Source organism: Saimiri boliviensis, chromosome 2 (genome assembly GCF_048565385.1).
Source record: "Saimiri boliviensis isolate mSaiBol1 chromosome 2, mSaiBol1.pri, whole genome shotgun sequence".
In the NCBI taxonomy this organism is placed as follows: domain Eukaryota; kingdom Metazoa; phylum Chordata; class Mammalia; order Primates; family Cebidae; genus Saimiri; species Saimiri boliviensis.
The window spans coordinates 92,886,633-92,905,285 of NC_133450.1; the positions used below are offsets into that span (position 1 = coordinate 92,886,633).

Here is an 18,653-nt window from a genome sequence, read left to right on the forward strand (position 1 = left end):
CATCCATCAGGCAAGTTGTTAGAGCACAACGCTTCACAGAAGCTGTTAAACAAAGTCCAAATGGCTAACACTTCCAGGAGATGAAAAAGAAGAAGTTAACCTTAGTGTTCAGAAGAAAGTATTTCCAGTAGAGAAATGGATGCAGCAGTAAAGTCTTTAGACGAAGGTATTAGAATTTAAAGACAAATTCCAAATACATGCCTGGATTTCTGCTGCCTTTATGATTCTGGAAGCAATTCCTGCTTGAAATATATTGATAAATAATCACTCAGCAAAGTCGATCTCATGAAACCAGGATCCATCTTCATTAGCAATTTTAAGGACCCCTTACGTCTATAAATGCAGGGCAGAGGAAATAGAGCGGATATATTCCAAAGTCCACAGTTACACCTTCCACCAAGAAGCTGGATTGCAGCTGTTGGTCTTTAACAATTAGTGACACAAGAAGGACAATGATCATTTACACAGTGACATTAATAGTGTAGTTGGTGATCATGTTATGGTATCTTGAAGAATTTTAGGCACATGCAAAATATCCCAAGGGCATATTTTAGGTGCTAGGTTTAGTGTATTTTCTTTCTTTTCAACACCTTCAGTGCCTTTCAATAGTTTTAGAATCCTCTGTGTTTTAGATCATCCAACTTCCTCAAGGAAAGAGAGAGGTTCCATTAGGGCACAAGAGACTCACAGAATGATCTCTTTGGAGGTCCAGGTCACACAGACAGCAAAAGTGTCTCTAGTGGTCTCAGAGATCCTGGCCATGGGCCTGAGGAACAGCTTGGAGAATGGGTGGGGGGGGCCCATGCAAGAGGCCTCTCAGCCGGCAGATGGCGCTACCGTGATCGGCAAGCTGAACTCCGTGGGTGCTCTTTAACAGGGCCTTTTTTCATCATCTACTCAAAGTGTTGTAATTCCCTCTAATTGTCGTCTCTGCCCTAGTTTGACTTTGCTGAGTCATTCGATGCTGTGTCATGAAACTCTGTGCTGCTGCAGGAGACTCGAAAGATGCTCTAAACCCTTTGTGGCTGTCAGGTGAACTCAACATGCGGGGCAGACTGCCATGCCAAGAACCCCAGTGAGTGTGGCTGAGGAGAGGGTCTATTTACCAGGGCAGAGCAAACGCGATAACGATGAGGGAGACATAGCTTTGGGTGGCCCGAAGCCTCTCAAAACATTTGAAGACTCCTCTCTAAGCAAACCCTCCCCCTCCCCAGTTCTCTCTCTCTCTCACTCCGCTGCCCTGACCCGAAGTCTCCAGGTATCACTATCGCATGGTCAAGTGCATTCTCCCACAGGAAGGCTCTAGATGCATGTCAACGTCATAAGCCCCACAGCTAAGGGACCTTTCTGTCTCCCAGCTGTGCCTGTCTCACTTTGTATGGGGAAGGAAGGGGATCTCAGAAGGTGGATCACATTCTCCCCCACAGGCAGATATGTTCTCCGCAAAAGAGAACCTCTTTACTCCCACGGTTGAAGTTGGCGTCAAGGTGGAGTGGGGATGGGAAGGGATATATTTTTACAGTCCACTCCTAATTTCTAATGAGGAGATCCCAAAGAAGATCCTTTAGTTGCTGAAGGAAGATGGAGGTGTTAAACTGATTCAGGTGGGTGGATGCATATTGGAAGGGGGAGGACACCTAAATTATTCTACATAATCAGAGGAGGAAAGAGACCCAGCGAAAAGCTGGTGGGAGGCAGGGAGGGCAGCAGAGAAGAAGACAACCAAGGTGGAGATTTTGATGAAGTTCTGCTGTGCAGTGTTTGATACATTCTCTTCTCCATCTTTCCAGAAACAGCCTGGAAAAATCGACATTACCAAATAGTCCTTTAGGAGTTCTGTTGAGGTGGGGGGGATATGAAATTTGAGGAGGGTTCATGTTCAGTCTTGGGGAACTGTGTGTGCATGATCAAAAGGCAGGAGTAAGAACTGCCCGATATGCTAAGCCTGAACTGGACGATGTGATGTAATTAGTGAAGAGGGAAGAACAGCACTCCCCTTGGGTCTGCTATTGTTACAGCCAAGGTCATTTTAGAGTGTCAGAGCCACTCTCCAGTGAGTTATGGGGAGAGACCACAAAGAACCTGGGGACATGGCATCCTTCATCCACTTCTGCTACACTGCCAGAGATCTGAGAACAAAAGGCCCACCCGGGCTAAAAGCTGGAATTTGGTGGGCCTCAGTAGAAGTGTTTGTTTTGATAAGAAGCTGTTTTAAGCCCACCACATGTTTGGTTTGATGGTGACACGTGGCTGTACGTGCAGCCTGGGCCCAGATATTAGCTCAGTCAGTGGTTCTCCACATGCAGGCCCTGGTCCGTGAACAACAGTGTCACTTGGGAACTGGATAGAAATGTCAACCCTCAGACCCCAACCAAATCTTCCAGACCAGATGCTTGAGATGTAGGGCCCAGCGATGTTGTTAACCAGGTCCCCTTGGTGAACCTGATACATCCTGACATTTGAGAACAAGTGGGTTATGCAATGATTCTCAATGTTTGGTATCTGAACCCTCAAAAGGGTTTGTCAAACACAGAATCCTAAAATCTCTGGTGCAGACACCAGAGATTTGGGCTGTGTAAGCCTGGGGTGAGCTTGGTATCCTTTGTTTAATAAGCTCTGCAGTAATTCTTGTGCCCATGTAAGTTTGAGAACCACTAGATCAACAGATTAAGAAGAAACTAGTTCCATAGCCTGAAATTATGAACCAATCTGGCTGGCAAATTAAACAACTTATTTAAACAATAGAGACCTTCCAGGATAAGTTAGCTTAATAATTGTTCCCAATTAATACAGGATGTCCTACTGCCCATGGAGAGGACACCTCAGATATTATACTCAGGGAAGAATTCTTAAAGCTTGACCCCAGAGAACTCAGGTAGTTATGGAATAAATGGGGCCCCAGGGAGTGACCCAGAGACTAATTCATACCTCACAGGGCAGCGGCTGTGTTCCCAAGTGTCCATTGCAGATAGGACAGGGCACCCTGCTTCTCCAGGGAGCATCTAGCGTTTAAGAGTGGTCCTTAGGATCACCCAGGAGTTAGGGAGTTGGCACAAATGCAGATTCAAGTCCATGAGCCCCTCCCTGACCTGATGAATGCATTTGTAGGACTGGTGACCAAGAATCTGAATTCTTACTGGGTGCCTTAGCTGTCTGCCATGCACGTTCTAATTTGAGAACCAATGATCACCAAGTGTGGTTAGCATCCCTTACACTGTGGTGAAAGGCAAGGACTGTCTATGCAGTTCCAGGGTCAAAAGCTTGTGGCCTAGAGGGAGAAGCAGGGAATGTGCATCTCTCACATTCCCACCTAGGGAAGGGCAGAGGGTCCCTGCTTGTGGGTGAGGCCACTTGAAAATTAGTTTCCATGTGTAGGCCGGGCACATAATACTTGAGATAGGCACTGTGTGGTATTTAAATATATTAAGTATAATATATCTCTATGATAAGAGTTCTTGTCTTGTGTTTAAAATATTCCCAAGAGTGCTGGGAAAGTAAGAAAGCCAGTAATATACCATAAAATTTCCTAGGGAAATTGCTTTGATGTAGCTGTAAATATAGGATTTCCCATAATATTTAATTTCCTCATTTCTTGTTCTTTTTGTTAAGCCCGTTTTCCTTTCAGTGTCCAATTGAAAAATTCCTTGAGTAATAACTAAAAAGAAGTGAGCAGGTGCATATTTTGGAGATGGTAAGGAAGCGGGGCAGTGGGGAAGGCTGGAGAGTCTGTGTTCCATTCTGTAGGGGAGCGTGCGGGAGGAAGACATCCCCAGGCTGAGGGGTCAACAGGGGTTACCAGGGAAAGGAGGGTGAGCCTAATCCCTGAGGCCTCCAGAAGTGGCCAACAGGAGAAAGTGTCCAAGCATCCCATTACTATTCTCACCGAGTTCCTCTCAAAAATTGAAGAGACCACTCATCAGTTTGAATGTTTTCCCCGTTAACCCATTCGAACAACAGGCTTTGGAGTACATATGCTTGTGATTTAGAAGTAACCAGAGACATTACATCTTTCCTGAAATATTTGCTTATCTACTTCTATAGCATAGGCTTGTAGCATCTTTTAAAAAAATCTCTTCTCCCAAGTGCAGCCTCATTAGAAGTCAACTGGCCTTCCGACTAGCATTTCAGACTCTGATAGTTATACCAAAATCCATTAAACACATAAAGTCTCTTATTGGAACCTCCAATTAAACCTCAAGTCTCATAAAAGAGAATGAAGTGATTATAGGAAAGTGATCTAATACTATGTGAAGTGTTGGGAATGATAATGCTGGGAAGGCACGTGGTTCCTCTGGCCCAAGGAGTGAAAATTAACAAAAGCTAACTTTTCCCAATTCAAAATGATCTAGAAAGGAAAATGTAAATGAAATGATTCAGAGTAAGTTCAATATAATGCTAACTTTCATTCAAGGAAAACCAATGGTTAGTTAAAACTAAACAAGTTAATTGTTCCTGCTGAGGGTCAGGGATTGGCTCACTTTCCCTTCCCTGGTACCCTCTTCTGACTCCATCACTTGCTACTTTTCGCCAGAGAGGGTCTTTTGTTCTCAGATCACTGGCAGAGTAGCAGAGGTGGTAGAAAGACACCATCTCTCTGGGTTCTTTGTGGCCTCTTCTTATCATTTACCTGGAGAGTGGCCCTGGCACTTTAAAATGACCTTGACCATAACAGTAATAGACCCAAGTGGAGTGCTGTCCTTCACTCTTTGCTAATTACATCATGTTGTCCAGTTGAGACTTAGCACATCATCTCTTAAACTTTGTCTAGTGGGATAGGTTTTGATTCTTATTTTGTTAATTATCTGACCTTGCATATGTCCAAGTTTTTCTACCTGTGAAATGGGAATAAGTGTAACTGCCTGACCTAACCCCTGGATATATATTGGGTGTCAACGTTTTATGCAATACCGGAGAATCATCATCATCATCATAGTAGAAACCAAGCTGTGGCTGTTCCTTCCTTTCTATGTTTCTGGAGTTTGTGGTGCATTCAGGGCCATCAACACTGCAGGACACTGGCCAGTATCCAGGTACGGCAGGGCAATGGTTCTCACGCTAAGCTGTGCCTGAGGACCAAATGGGGATCCTGTTAAAATAAAGATTCTTGGGACCTGCCTCCAGAGATTTTAGTTCAATGATTTTGGATCGGTCTCAAGAAATTCATTCATCCAGCAATTATGTGCACCAGACATTGTTAAAAGCATTAGGGTGATGGAAGTGAACGAACAGAGAGAAATCCTTTCATGGTCTATCTGCATTTGTCATAGATCTCTGGGTAACGCTGAGGCCGTCAGCCTTCCTCTCCCAAGGGCCATACCTTGGCAGCAGCACATGCCAGCTAGGGACAAGATCTACTCTCTGCTATGCCAACGGAAACTTCATCACATTCCCAAACTCCGATTCTTCTTCCTTTCCACTGGGACCTACTTCTCGGCCATAATCTTCCAGAATTCGTTTTTATATTTAGGAACAATGGTTCATTGTGATCCTTCTCAGCAAGTTCATTTACTCCCTTGCTTTTTCACTCCAGTATCACATATTATTAGCACTGGGGGCCCAAGGGACCTCCTTAGTATCAGTCTTTAAGGAAGCTCAGAGAACAGCACTTGTTCCAGGGACTTTGGGAACAGGAATCATCAAGAAGATATCTGGATTTCACTTTCAAGGATCAGAAGACGATTAACTTGATGAGTTCTAACCTAAACCATGGGCTTACCCTTAAGGAAAATGAGCCTTATACTGAACTTACTCCAAGTCATTTCATTTACGTTTTTCTTTCTATATCATTTTGCACTGGGAAAAATTAGCTCTTGTTAATGGCCCACACATCCTATGGAATGAAGGCTTCATTGTAAAATGTAGTTGATTAATTCCTCTAAGTCCTTCGATGCATCATACTAAAGATATGTTGGAAACTTCCTGACCCAGACCAACAGAGCAAATGAAGTACAGCTTCACAAAAGCCTTGGCCTATTTTTTAAAACCACTTTTTATGTACCATATCTACCTTTCAAAAGATGTATTAGTAAACAGAGCTGAATTACAAAAAGTTCTTCCACTCTAGCAACCCTCAAGTGCCCAAAGCTGACAGCAGATGACTCAGTGAGTAAAATAAAATAGAACAAAGCAACAAGGACAAGTAAGACTTTAAGTGAGTGAAGGAAATGAAGAACTACAAAAACACCAAATAGATTTCAGGTTTATTGAAAAATGTATCTAGGAAGATTGCTTAAGTTGTATTTCATTTAGTCCATATTTTGAAAGGACTGGAGGCTGCTCATTTATTCTCTGTGTCTAGTGTGAGATAACATTTTAAAAAAAAGATCACCGCTTCATTCTTCATCTCCTTCCTCGCAAGTTCTCCAATTATTAAAAAATTTCAAACAGGATAAGAAAAGGACATTACTTGTCTTATGATAAGTTTTTCCATATCCAGAAAAATCTGCCATTTTAATAACTATTTTTTATCAATCTTGGAGATCCCCCCAGCTCCAAAAAAACAGTCTGTACATAAGCATTGTGTTTGTAGTTGAGGGCAATGAAGTGGTACAAGGAAGCATCTCGCTTTGTTCCATTTTTAAAAGTAAATGTGACACTTCAAAAAAGAAGCCTCCAAGTTTTGGAAACAAGCTTCCTTTTCCATGTCCTTCCAGGTCTTGGTCTTGTGCATGCACATTCTACATATGTGCACATCCTGTATGCAGTTCTTTCACTCAACATGTATTGTAGGCATTTTCTCCACATTGTTATGCATTTTCACTTAAAAAAAATTTAAATTGCCATTTTTAATGGCTGCATAATTGTCCGCAGAGTTGCTGGATCATTAGAACACAGGAAGAGGAAGGGACATATCTGAGCAGATGGCCACGACACAGTTCAGGAAGTGAGTCACATGGTCGTGTTTACAGTGTCTGGAGCACTTCATATTCCAGGGAGAGAGCTCTGGCACCGCAGAGCTGATTACTGTGAGGGCTTATTTATCTGAACTGCATAAGATGGAAGCTGTCCTGGTCTTAATTTTGTTTTGAAGCCACTCTTTATTCATTTCCTGTATTAATATCCTTCAAGGGACAACAAATTCTGTGAAAAGCAGAGTGAACACCTGAAATGAAACAACTCACCCCCGTGTTCTGCACAGCGGCTGGGCTGGCAGGTGTGAGGGCCGGGTGCCTCCTGATGCCCCCGTTCTCTCTCTCTCTCTCTCTCTCTCTCACACACACACACACACACACACACCCCACCACCACCACTTCAGTGGGGTTACAGTGTACTAGGCATATAGAATATGAGGCGGCAGGGTGTAGTGGCCATGAGCATGTAGTCTGGAACCAGACCTTGACATCTGTGCTCTTGTACCTTAGCCTTTAGCATCTGTAAACATGAGGTGAGAATGATCACTTAAAGTCTTATTGTCCTTGCTTCGTTCTATCTTTATTTTACTCACTGAGTCATTTGCTGTCAGCCTTGGGCCGAGGTTTGCTGGAGTGAAATTGATTTTTTATAATTCAGCTTTGTTTACTAATAGATCTTTTTAAAGGTATATATTGCACATAAAAAGTGGCTTAAAAAAGAGGGTAATAACGCCCCCACCCTATGCAGTGAGGATAATGTTCACTCCATAGGGTTATGGTAAGGATTACCATAAACATAAACATAAAGAACAGGCTTTGGCACATGGTAAGCGCCATGTCACTGTTTATTATTATATTATCTTGCCACTCACTTCTCGTTTGTTTGTTTTTGTTTTTTGAGCCAGAAACTCACTCTGTTGCCAAGCTGGAGTGCAGGGGCGTGATGTCAGCTCACTGCAACCTTCACCTCCTGGGTTCAAGCGATTCTCCCGCCGCAGTCTCCCAGGTAGTTAGGACTACAGGCATGCACCACCATGCCTGGCTAATTTTTGTGTTTTTAGTCGAGATGGAGTTTCACCATATGGGCCAGGCTGGTTTCGAACTCCTGACCTCAAGTGATCCTCCTGCCTCAGCCTCCCAAAGTGCTGGGATTACAGGTGTGAGCCACTGCGCTTGGACTTCACTGACTTTTAAGGACAGCAGAGCAGAGGTCCAACTGCCAGGCCAAGAACTGGACAGCTACTCCTTTGATAATGGGAAAGAGTAAACTTTCCTGTGCCATCCTGACCTCTTCTATATGTATCCCATAGAGAGAAAAATGGCACTTATTTTATGAGAATTTTAACCCAGGGACAATACTTGAGACTCGATGTGTACATTTTAAGCCCACAACTAAAGAACCACTCCTGGAAGTTTAAGCTTTGGTTTCAACTTCAAGAACATAGTGTGAATGATACTGGCTACCATTTATTCATCACCCACCACCTGCCAGGACTCTCTCTTTCATATAAGTACATCTAACCCTGGCAACAACCGTCTAAGATAGGCATTATTATTATTATTCTCATTTTATATTTAATAGATGTGGGAACTTGGGACCAGAAAGATAAAGTGATTTGCCTAAGGCCAAGCAGACTCAGAGTTTAAACTCAGGTCTGGTTAACTATCAAGTCTATTCTCTTCCCACTGAGCCCACTCCTGTTTATTGTGATCTTTGTACAAAGAGGCCTTGAGCCCTGGGGACTTGCACTGCGGATTGAGTAAACTGGCTAATGCCTACAGCTGCTTTGCTGAACTGTTCAGTGCTTCCCACATGTGTCCTGGGCTCCATGCCAGCCCTGCAAACCCCCCTCCCTCCCGACACCCACACCCGCTCTTCAGACTAAGCATCTATGCTCCTGACCTTGGTCTGGGTTGAATCCTCCACCCTGCTCATGAAAAAAGCAGTGTGAAATTGACATTGAGACAATCAGATAAAGCCGGCTGCTTCTGGGCCTACCTGTCGGCTACCTCCTCCTCTGTTCCCACATCTGCTGCCCTTCTGTTTCACCTCAACTCCTCTGTCCACTGTTTACCCAATTCCTGCTGAGCAGGCATTGAGGTTATAACAAAAGGTGATGGAGATCCCCCTCTCTTTCCCCTTACCCACTATCTGGCACTGAACATGAGAATCCCTGATTACACTCCTGGAAGTGAGGGGGCACACACCTCCCTTGGGATGGAGAAGAGTGAACTGAGGGAGGTGCAGTGGCCTCACTCATGCTGAACTGCTTTTCGGAACGTCAGGCAGAAGGGTCTGACACCCCAAGCCCACACTGAGATCATAGCGTCAACATAACTGATGTTAGGAGTTACTGCCCCACACCTCCCTGACCCCTAAAGATTCAGATGTTGCAATCCTATCTCCCCATACCTCAGAATGTGACCTTATTTGGGAACAGGACAGACGTGATTGATTAAGACGAGGTCATAGCAGAGTGGCCTCTAATTCAATATGACTTGTGTCCTTATAAAAGAGGGCAAACGGACACAGACATGCTCACAGAGAGAATGCTTCCTGTGAAGATGAAAGAACTGGATGATGCGTCTCCAAGCTGAGGGCTATCCGACTGCCAGCAAGCCACCAGAAGCTGGGGGAGGGCACGGGACAGGTGCCTCCTCACCGCTCTCAGAGGGAGCCAACCTGCTGATGCCTCGAGTTGAACTTCTAGCCTCCAGAACTGCGAGAGAATGACTTTCAGTTGTGGGAGCCACCCAGTTTGTGATATTTGTTATGGCGGCCCTAGGAAACCACTAAGCTGCAGAGATACTCAAAGAGTCATGAAAGTGACTCAGCTCTGGGGTAAGGCGGGGAGAAAATAGAACCAAGGTTGTGGGAGTGTTTTCTGGATGGGCTGAGGGAGTCTGGTTCACATAGACAGGATAGACAGGCCCTAATCCCTCCCTGAGGTTCTTCGGAGATAGTTCCAGACCAGAAACAGCTCACCCTTATTAAATGCCCAAGGCCACGGGCAGTCTCTGGTGCCTGCCTGGGGACACAGGAAAAAGTGAGATTTTAAGCCTAGTGTCAACCTTCATGCTAGGGAGTCATTACAGCTTTCATGGGTCTTAGCCACTTTGGTTTTACTGGGCTTCTTCCTGCATTTAAAAAATATTCAATATATTTTATGACTTCATTGGTGTAAAGACAAGTATAATCTATGCTGGGCCGACAACTATATATTTGTTATTATTATATTCATTTTTCTCCTGATTTTAAAAGAAACTAAAATTGAAACATTTTTCATGGCCCATTGAAAGTGGTGTGGGCTCAGCCTCTGCACCTTCCGTGCCTCTGGGATAAGTTGGCCTGACCCCACAGGTAAAGTGAGAGATCCATTAGGGATGCAAAAACACTGACCTTTGCTGGGTGATATTGCCACCAAGAAAGTGAGTCTTAAAAAGAGCTGTGAGCGAGTGTGTTACATTAAGCTCTTGCTCCAGCCTTTAAAAGCTATGCAATTACTACACAGGTTGCATATCTGGTGTCAAAAGGTCTGCAGTTGCCTTACACTTTTCCTTTACCTCAGGATGAACCAAAAAATAAATACTCCCAGGTACAGATAGAGAACCATGCTACATATTGGCTGTCACCACCTGCAAGCGTGTGACCATAAATCCACATCCCTTCTGCTAGGGCAGCTGTTGTACTTTGTCAGAAGCCTACATAAAACATCCCCCTATGTATTGCATTATTGGCCTTCCTGATTTACTGTATATACAGTCTCCAAGTTAAATACCAACAGAAGCACCCGAAAATATATTCTCCTGCAGCCCCTGTCTGAAAACTGCATTGCCCAAATAATGTCTGCTCATTCATCACTTACTTCCCAATATCTGAGTGTCATTCTCTGAAATATCCCTACAGCAGTGCCCTGTGAAACGCCAGCCCAGAGAAGGGGAAGCGAAATCACCAGCTTCAAGGCCCAGTCATTTAAAAAGAGAGCATGTTTCAAAAATGAGACTAAGCAATTCACACAGTTGGTAGCCAGCTTCCCTTTAAGGGACTTTCACTGGCTTCCCTTAATGTAATACTGGAATTCTTCCTTAAATGCACACCTCCTAGCAATAGGAGCAGTGATAACAAATTGAATACATAAACCCACATAAACGGGTCTCCCTAGAATTCATTAGGAAGTGTTCTTGTTTATACAGAATTCCAGTTGATTTCTGTGAGGGATCCGGGAGCACAGATTTCTACTCAGTGACAATCCACCGGAACACACAAATCCAGACATAAAACTGATTCCTATGTGACAGTTTGGATCTGTGTCCCCTCCCAAATCCCATGTTGAATTGTAATCCCCAGAGTTGGAGGTGGGACCTGGTGGACGGTAACTGGAATGGTTTTCTTGGCATGGTTTTCTCATGAATGGCTTAACACCATCTTCCCTGGTGCTGTCCTTGTGACAGTGAGTGAATTCCTGTGAGATCCGGTAGTTTAAAAGTGTGTGGCACCTCCCCACTTCTCTCTCTTGCTGCTCCAGCTATGTGACACACTGGCTTCCCCTCTACCTTCACCATGATTCTAAGTTTCCTGAGGCCTCCCCAGAAGCTGAGCAGATGCCAGCATCATGCTTCCTGTACAGCCTGCTGAACCATGAGTCAATTAAACCTCTTTTTAAAATAAATTACCCACTCTCAGGTATTTCTTTATAGCAATGCAGAACAGACTAATATACCATGTTACAGGTTATCGATATGAGAATAGAAAGGGTATAGCAGACATGTTCTTATTTCATAGACTAATCTCGGTTTGAATATCAGCTTTATAACAACTTGACATTTTCGAGCCCCTTATGCCTCATCTACAAAATGAAGTCAAAGCCAATACAGGACAAGGTTGACTGGGAATTCAACCTCCATCCCCTCCTTTCCAACAGAACCCTGATTTTGTTTAGGTAACTAACCATCCAGGGCTGGCTTCATGGACAAGTGACAGGGCCTCTTGCTCAGAAGGGCCCTGTGCTTGGGGAAATGCTCTGCTATCACCATCTTGAAATTCTTAATAATTTTATCTTAAACTTCTGGTTTGGAAGTAAAGTCTGATGAGACAACACAGCATACAGCGAGCAGAGAAGATAAACATAAAATGCACATCTGATATCTTAGCCATCCCATGTGTTACCTCTGTAACATACTTACCTTCTTGTTGCTTTCACTCTTGCTGGACTGCCATGCACTGTGGCTTCACTGGAATTCGATGATCATGTTCTGTATCAAAATGTCTGCGATTGAGTAGGCAGCAGTACTGACAGCCCTGGGTGGCTACACTTGCTAGTCCAATCATAACTTGCTTGGACACCGAAAGAAGGCAGTGGCATTCTAAAAAACACAAATGATCAAGGGAACTTGTCATAGCCTTTCCCACTCATGTTACATTTTTGTGTTACTCAAACGCTTATGCTGAAAATGACGAAAGGGAAAGACAGGGCAACCTATGGTTCTTTCATGTTTTTTTAGGCCCTTCCCTATTCACAATGAGTAGGAATGTAGAGTGTTAGCAGAATGTGCACATAGCAAGAAATGAAACAGAAATAGTTGAATTACTTTTGTGCAGTATTTCCCTGTTTGGTAAGAATAAAATACTTGTACATGTACGAGCTACAAACTATGAATTATTTTATTTCACAGATTCACATAGGAATTAAATTCCCTTATGTAAGTCAACCACAACCCTGGCTCCAAGCATGGGAATGATAGCACCAGGGGCAGTTTTATCCCGTTTGCTGGTGATTGGTCTAGAACAGGCATGTCACTCAATCAGACCAATGAGAAGCTTGCTAAGGACTCCTGAGAAAGGTCTGTCTTCTGCTTCCAGAACTGACTTTCTTTATTACATCTTTCTACACAGTGAGGATGAAGCCAACATGCAGAAGGATCGAGTCACAAATTCATTAGGGGAAAAAAAAACTTATTAAAAGAATTTGTGGAATAATAGAACTAAAGCCTCCAGACCAAGCAACCTAAGCACTGGTCTCCTGCTGTGACTTCCAGGAATGCGAACCAACTATTTCATTGTTGCTAAATCCTGTTGAAGATGGATTTCCTGTAACTTCATGCTGAAAGCATATTGACGAATGTCTGTTGCTTGAGTGAATGAATGTGTACAGCATTGTAATCCCGGCACTGGACTGGCCATGAAAAACTTCATGGGTCTTAAAGAGGAGTCAATCTGACAGCTGAAGAACAAGGAAGAAGGCAGTGCAGGAAGGAAGGGGCACCCTGGTGTATGCAGGGGTGAGAGGCTGACAGACATTAGGGGTCAGAAAGGGACATGGTCTGGAGATGCAAATGGTTCATGCAGGGAGAGCAGGGACCGCGGAGTGTCTGTCCTGGATTTTCAGAAGTCTGGGATTTTCTCAAGGTGGTGCGGTTAGTTGTAGGTGAACCCTATGTGATGCTTAGAAGTGCTTGCAGTGGTAAAGAGATCTGGAGCCACACAGCCATGATAAGAACTTAGGACTTACCTCCTCATTTATACAAAGGTATTTTACTGAGATATTAGTAGCTCAGTTTGAGTTTGAGACCGAGCCCTGCCCCTCACTAATGGCGTAACCTAAGTAAGTTACTTTATCGTTCCGTATCTTGGGTCCCCGAAAAGGAAAATGAAGAAGAGAGGAGCAGTACTTACCTCCTCCTTTTCCAAGAGGCTGGTGAGGCCATCCAGTGTTTGGCACCTGGCAGGAGTTGCATGGATGTCGGTTATTATCCTTTGATGGCCTTACCTGGTTCCTTGCAGGGAGAGATTGTTTTTCTTACTTGGGAATTCACCATCCCGATACTTTCCCTCATCTTTTAATGTCTGGAGACTGCTGTCTGCAATTATAAACCACTCTTTCACCTTCCTGATGCCCACATTACATGTAGCTTAGTTTTGCCTTCCTGATATTCAAGCTGAAGGAGGTTGATGAAGAGGCTCTTGGGACCAAATTTAACACCAGTCAGTCAACCTCTCTGACTATCCCCAACAGAGACTGGAATGGCTCGATTCTACAACTTAGAGTTTGAAGAGGAAAAGCTAAAATCCACACAAGAAAAACTTCTGTGGCTGATTTCAGCTGCTTTACACAAATTTTTCAAATAAATAAAGCATATTTTCACAATTTTCAACATATTGCAGAATGCTGTTCATCTTGGTGATCTGTTTCCCCAGGCCACACTTGGCAACATTTGGTATTACCTCCCACAGACCCTTGCACTTCCTTGGAATCAGATATGACCCTAATAGGGACAGCACATTTTCTTTAGTTTATTTATTCATATTCATTTAATGCCTATTGCATGCCAGGTACCATTTGGTGAGCTGCCTTACACAGTTATCTGCATTTTATATATTATGCATGATATAATGGATGATCTTACACATATGTACTTCTGCATTTCAAATAGCTCAAAGTAAATGACAGAGGGAACATGCAATTTAAGCCACAAACTACTCTTAAAAACTTTGCTTCCAAACTCCCACCAAGAATTGGATAGTTTGTAATTCCACTGATTTCGGCCTCTGGATTAGTCTAATCTTTCTGAAGTGGATACAGAAATGTAATTCCATTCAGCACATCGTTACCACCAATATTTACAGCTTGCCCTTAAAAAGTAAACGAACTGGAGAAACTAGAGAAATTGTAAACCACCAAACCCACAAATTTCCATGAATCTTTATATTAATGTGATAAAAGACATAAAAGTTCTTGGCTGTGGTTTAATACTAGAAGATGATTCAGATGGAGAACATCTGACAAAGATTTTAAAAATTCTTTTTTAATGAATATGCAGATTAAGCAAGCTGAGTACATAAGAACAAAATCACATATGTTATCAATTATTCGAAACACACAGCACAAACAGCCAATAAACACAGGTAGAACCCCTCAGTGTTGTTGGTAAGATTATGGGGCTGGGGAGAGACTGCTTAGAACTGCTATGTTAATTAAGGAATAAAATGGCTCCATCTGCTTACTCTGTCCCTTTGTTGAGCTACCAGTGCCTTTCGCTGTTTGGTTCTAAGATGACACTGAGCTAGGGAGCCAATGCCTAAGTCCCTGGCTTCAGCTGGTTTCCACATTGAATAGAACTTGGAGAGGAAGGTCTGGCAGGCTGAGTCACAGACTCTCTCCATGACTCTTAGACTGAGAAGGAGGGAATGGCATGGCAGATTGCCTCCCCCACACAGATGTAGCTGTGGTTGTGGGTAAAAATCTGTGGGATCATCTGGCTTTACTTGTCCACATAATTTGCATGTAGCACTAACCCCATGTAGTACACAATGTAGCCACCAATAGTCAACTTTGGGTGCAAGATCCTAGAAGAGTGGAGTTTGGGGTTTTTATTTGGTGTCTTTCTTAGGGGCCAAATAAGAGACACTTTCGGCTAACTGCTGAGACATACATTAGACCACAGATTGAATATATTTTATAAAAAATGGAAGGTTTCTCATGCATCCAGCCTTTACACATGAGCAAGTGACCCTTTGTAGCTTTCTCTATCAGCTCATGCTTCCTAATGATGGTAAAAATCACTCTATCCAAGCTGAAGGTAAGCATAAGAGTAGGGTAAATTTTAAATTCATTATGTTCGTTACCATGCTTCAAGCCATTAGTATGTATCAAAAGTCTTTAATAAACATCCCATTGCTTTAAAAAGTTAGTGGAAAATCATATTATCCTCTCTTCTTTTTTCTATTCTCTTTTCTGGAGGCACTAAGGAGCAATGACATATCAAGAACGTAGTTAAATTTCAAGAGGAAAAATTCACTGAGCACCTGTCATGAAGTACACATAGTGCTTTATGCACAGAATGCCCCGCTGCCTCCGTTAGAGTCCACAAACCTCCCCTCGCTCTCAGCTGGAGGCCAGGAGAATCACTGTTCTTTCTAGCCCTGTGATGAGATGAATTGGTTATCCCGTTCTTGAATTCTTTCACCACCCTTCCCCGACACCACGTCCACCCCTACGCGAAGCAATCCTTGAAAAAAGTGGCACATAACTGCAAGCCTCATCCCACACAGGAACCAAGGAGAACAGCCATTGACAATTAAGTGGTTCTCTAAAGAGAAGCAGGGCTCTGGGGCAGGAAAGTGTCAGGTGGCGGGGCCTGTTTCATCAGAAGAAAAAGACAAAAGTCATGACAATGGAATAGATATTCTTTGCGATGAACCTGGGGTAGTGACTCTAAGAAAAAATATTAAGGCTTACCTCAGCTGCAGCATTCTTAGGAGTGGAGAATGGTCTGAGATTGGGGTGCCCCAATTTATCAAATTCTTTGGACCCATCATTATCTTCCTCCAGAGTCTATCACACTCAAGGAGAGGAAAATATCCGCAGACTGGCTGGAGCGCTGAGGCATTACTCAAATTGCAAGGCGGAGGAAAGTGATGAGGATACTCTTCTCTTCTCTGGGGGAGGTGTGGAGCTTCCTGAGGGAAGGGGCGAGGCTGTTCGTGAGGCAGCAAGGGTGGAGGAGGTGCTAGGAGCCAGCGAGCAGAGAGGGATGGTGGGACATACCCCAGGAAAACAGGTATCATAAGTATCTGTATTTAGGTGGTTCTTCCTATTTAGGGTGCAGGAGGACAGCTAAGTGGATTGCTATTGTTGGTTGTTTCAACTTTTATTTCTCCCAGACTCTAATTTCCCTCATAGAATCGCCTGATCTTTCAATAAAAAGCCCTTCCTACTATGCCATCTACACCGTCCATAATGTGCATGTCCATTCCAAACCACTTTTGGGTGAAAGGCATTGAAACAGATGCCAGTGGCTCTGGAGAGCACCAGAAATACAAGTGAGAAGCTCAAGACAGTGCGATGCAACTTCTTTATTGCTCCTGTAGGTTAGTGAAGATTCCCCTCATAATGACATAATCTAAGATGTATTCACCTTAACCACCAAATAAGATTGCAACCCAAGACGCTGTGAAATTCTTCTTCCTGCATTTATTTGAAACAGAAATCTCTTTAAAATCATCTGAATGTAATGGTGAGAGGGCATGTGGAACACTTGAATCCAGGGCACACAGCAGAGGTAGTCAAGAGTAAGCTAAACAGTGTGACGTGGATCACGGAAGCTCAGCATGCTGAGGGGCCCAAGATGCTGAAGCCTTCCTTCCGTATTGGGAATCATCGTAAAAATGCAAACAATGGTGGTGAAACTCACTGAGTGGTTACAAAGTGGTTATTGTTCTAAATGCTGTCCATGTAATAACTCATTTAATAAGCAAATATTTTTGCAAATCAAGTGCAAAGAGAATAGAAGAGTTCTATGCATTGTCCCTAATTTCCCTTGCAAGGCATACTAAACATTCAAATGAGCTTCTTCCTTGGTATAATGTATTATTTACTAATCATTGATGGCATCCTGAGACAACCAGAAAGAGCCAGCCTCAGACCCCAATGTAGCAAGACCAACTCTACTAGATTCAACCAACAGTGAGGTTCCCATCCCATGTTCCCAGGATCACAGCCTATTGCAGAAGTGAGTACCAGTCTCTCAGTGGTATAGATTTGAAATAGGTTGAAATCATGTTCTGTTGTTTGAGCAACATAAATTGAAGCAGTATTGCTAAATAAGCTATCTTTTAATCAAAACCAATTTAACTACCTTTTTCTGTTTACAATTCATTAACTTTAAAAACACAGTATTATACAAAACATAGAAGTCATTAATTAAAATCCCTACAATCAAATTAGGCTCTGTAGGTCTGGGACATTTAGAAGATAATGTATAGGGGTTGCCAGAGTAAATCATCAAGTCGTAATTCTGTACCTTTCTGAGTGAAAGCCTAGAGAAGACAAGCAATTCGGGGAGATACCAGCACCAGAAATTAAGTTCATCTGTGACTTAAGCTCTCTGTGATTTCGTTTATCAGCTATGCACCATGTGAACGAAAAATAGTAAAAAGACAAAAAAGACTCACATTTCAAGGCTCCCTAAAATTGCCAATTCCATTCTATAGCTCACAGGAAGACATGGGACTAGAAGGCTGAGCGATGACACTGTCATCAAACAGTGAGCTCCAAGGAGAACTGTAACTGTTGCTTCTCAATGGCAGGAGGCAGGTGGTTCCCCAGGGGAAGGGTTCTGCTTAATCCTTAGGTTAGAGCCCAGTTTCAGCTCACTGTCACAGGTCAGTTACCACCCTCCAGGCTGAACCATACACCAGCGTAGGCTCCCTCCTCAGCACCTCTGTACATTCAGAGGTCCCGTATGACACGCTGAGAACTCACACCCTTCCAGGGCTGCTGGAGACCATACGGCTGACCACCAACTTAGATTTTAACTCATTTGTGAACCAAGACATAGTTGTTGAAAACTTTTTAGGCTTTTTTTTGTGTAACTCTTTGCTTTCTCTCTCACCTTATTTAGACGGCACTGAATCCAGGTTCTCTAAAACTGTCTTCCCCGCTCTCACACCAGGCCCGGTTTCTCTGGTTAAAATACTTGTATGAAAACTGACAGATTATAAAACCTCCTTCCTCAGCAAATAAGTTGCCTGATGTGGTCAGGAAATGGGAACAACCGTAATAACCCTGAGGACATTATTAATGGCAGGGATCTATGTCACTTAGCTTTTAAAATTCCAGAAGATGAGGAACAATAGAATCAATTGTGTGACTGTTATCAAGGGTGCTGCGTTATGTTATTTTCAGTGGAGGCAACTTCTCCCCTGCCTGGGGACGTTGGTGGTTGGGGGTCTTACGCAAAGTCAGTGCTGACTGAATCGTGACAAAGGAGGGCCAAAGAAGAGTTCTCTTTTTAGATGATGTG

General features: G+C 43.3%; 1 long non-coding RNA gene across 3 annotated transcripts in view; it reads right to left on the reverse strand.

Annotated features, from left to right (window-relative positions):
• LOC141583618 (uncharacterized) overlaps positions 1–18,653 on the reverse strand; it is a 105,742-nt gene that overhangs the window by 73,393 nt on the left and 13,696 nt on the right. Inside the window, exons 3-4 of one of the 3 annotated variants that reach the window (XR_012516309.1) lie at positions 12,036–16,308; positions 4,006–7,080 (exon numbers count right to left, since the gene is read on the reverse strand). This is a non-coding gene — a long non-coding RNA (uncharacterized LOC141583618). Of the gene's footprint in view, positions 1–4,005; positions 7,081–8,736; positions 16,309–18,653 lie in introns of those variants that run through there. The other 2 variants (XR_012516308.1, XR_012516307.1) reach the window with 2 other exon arrangements.